The sequence below is a fragment of the Gadus morhua genome, chromosome 20, assembly GCF_902167405.1.
Source record: "Gadus morhua chromosome 20, gadMor3.0, whole genome shotgun sequence".
In the NCBI taxonomy this organism is placed as follows: Eukaryota; Metazoa; Chordata; class Actinopteri; order Gadiformes; family Gadidae; genus Gadus; species Gadus morhua.
The window spans coordinates 18,493,843-18,497,005 of NC_044067.1; positions in this window are offsets into that span (position 1 = coordinate 18,493,843).

Sequence of the window (3,163 nt, forward strand, 5' to 3'; positions counted from 1 at the left end):
CCTAGGACCACCCACTGTTCAACAGGCCCACCCAAAACTTTTCTTGAAAAGATAAATACAAATCTTCTGAAAAGCTTTATTTTTTCAATGCAGCAAATTTTGTTGATATTGATGCTTGATCCAATTTGCGTTAAAGGGCTGTTAGCTTCGTGGATGACCTTGAATTGCCGGTAGACTATTTTATTAGTTATTATCTCGTAGTAGCCTAGGCTACAATTGAATGCATCTCCTTTGTAATATAAGCCAAGCTCAGTCTGTTGCTGATATCGAAATATTGTTGAAAACTTAATTCTGATATAGTCTGCCTCATGTTATACGAGCATAACTAAACTATGTGGGAAATGTTAGATTCCTGACCCCTTTTACAGCCTATAGGCCTTAGGTCTACAGACCCTAAACACACTGGCGGTTTCACGGTTTGTGATGTAAATGCAATTTGATGCTCCACGGTTCAAGAGGGGGTGCGGGGGGGGCTTGGGTAGAGGTGTTGCTGAGTTGTCTCTACAACAGAGACAATAACGCAGCGATATCAACATGAGCAGTTCTAACTGGAGAGACGGTAAAATCCGGGAGCTGCTGACCGTCGTGGGAGAGAAGGTGATGCAGTCGCATTTAAGAAAGACGTTGAAAGATGGGCGATCTACGAGAAAGACGCAGAGGAATGTTCCTTCGTGCCTTCGCGACCGAACAGGCTAGGCAGTGTAAAAAGGCCTAAGGAGCAATCGCGGACAGGTCCGTCCTATGCACCGAAACATTTTACAATGCAACAAAATATTTAAAGAGCATCAAGCTATTATGCAATATGCACAGATCATATAACAGTATATTAGTCAATCATTTGTATTGGGTTAAACAAGGATAAACAAGGACCACCCACAATTGGTCTGGCCCATCCACAACTGGAATCCTGGCGCAGTATGGTGAATTATGTCTATAGAGTCCACCACAAGACTACACTTTTTTGCTCAGCTTAATATTTCTCTCCTCCTAGAGCCTCCTGAAATGTCTTGCAATATTGATATCCCCCCTCTCCCCTGCGGACTGTTTTAGTTGTTTTAATTTTCTTATGTTTTGTGTGTATGCTATGTGTGACTGTCAGCTACTGCTGCCTGTCTTGGCCAGGACACTTGAAGAGATGTTTAATCTCAATGTTGATTATTGTTTTCTACTAACCAATAGTAGTTGCCATGCATTTTAAAATGTCAATACACTTTTCATCCCTGAATAACAGTAAAAGTTATAAATAATTGATTTGCATGCATAGTATACTAATCTTTCCATCAAAAAATTACTCCTGTTACCCATGAATTGACTTATTTTATAATGTATCAAATGCTCACACACTTGCTGCTTTCAGACATGGTAAATCCTGATATTCTCCTGATGGATCGCATGTGTGAACAACATATTCAGACTTTTGTACCCTGAAAATCTCGTGAATAATACTACCCCTGAGGTAGTATTTTCTCTGCAGGAAATGTTAATTATCTTATATGTAAATGAGGAGTAGAAAGTCTGTATTTCTCACATTACTTCAGTTGATAAATGATAATCAGCCTGTTGCCTTTTGTTTGCTGAATGGTTAAAATATATTTAAATATTGGCACTGCTTTTAAGAGTCATTTCTGGTGGACGCTAAAAGATAGGTCTTATCATAACCCTGAAAGTACACATCATACAATAGATTACAATAAATGAGTTCACAGCTGCACGTGTATAGAAAATGTTTATATTTATATATAAAAATTATAGGGTCCCGTCCTTCCACTTTTTTCAGGTGAACAAAGAAATCAACTACATTTGTCCAAGTGTTAGTTATATTTGAAATCATGCAATTATTATTATTTTTTTGTCTGGTTGGCTTAGCTCAGGAGGTTGGGCAGTTATCTTGTAACCGAAAGGTTGATAGTTCGATCACCAGCTCCTCCTAGCTGAGTGTTGATGTGTCCCTGAGCAAGACACTTAACCCATCTGCTCCTGACTAGCTGGCTGTCGCCTTGCATGGTTGACTCTGCTGTCAATGTGTATTAATTAACCAATGTAAGTCACTTTGGATTAAAGCGTCTGCTAAATGCCCTAATTGTAATTGGTAATGCAGTCGTTCGAGAAGCCTTTCTTCTTCGTCGTTTCTTCTATTTGTCTCTAACTCATTTTCCAATCTTTCATCAATCGATGCTTCGGATTTTGGGGATGCAACGGAATATATATAATGCATCATTTTAGCAACATTTAAGATGACCGTTGATTCTACTGATGTCTACGACATCGATGTCTGCATATAAAGCATTAAGTGTGAATCACCCTCAGGGTAGAATCACCTGATATATAGAAATGCGGCAAAAATGTGTGAAAATGAGAAAATTATTATGCTTGCTTCATAACGTAAGGAGGAAATAATTATGCTTGCTTCTTTACGTAATAAGTGAACCAAAATGTTATACGTTGAAATATTACAGGCAAAATGTTATTATATTATGCGCAAAGGATTTTTTTACGCTATCGACTGGGGCTTCCACATTATTGCTATGGGTTTAATTACAACTAGAGGTTGAGCGCGCGCAAAGCGTTTTCGGAAACTCTAGTTATACTAATAATACTAAAATGATATAATTCTATTTCCGATCAATGTATTGGTCTGAACTGATGACTGCCATGATGAGTTATTGGTCGGAACTAATAATGTAATGTTCTCCCTTTTAAACCTTCTAAATGCATTTCTTCAGTGCACATTTCCCTGAAACATCATCTCAGGGCCGGTGTTGTTCTAAACACACTAAAACACACTAAAACACACGCACACACACACACACACACACACACACACACACACACACACACACACACACACACACACACACACACACACCACACACACAGACAGACACACACACACACACACACACACACACACACACACACACACACACACACACACACACACACACACACACACACACACACACACACAAAATGTCTCTTGGGGCTAATAAAGCTGTAGGGTGTGGACACACAAAGAGAAAGAGAGAGTGAGAGAGGGTGGTTCCATAGATTATGTTATATTAAGATGATGATGATGAAATGCAAGGAACACAACAAAGTAGCTGTCAAAGATGTGTACAGTTGTTTATATCAATTTGAATTAAGGAAACGTTCAAGACCGCTC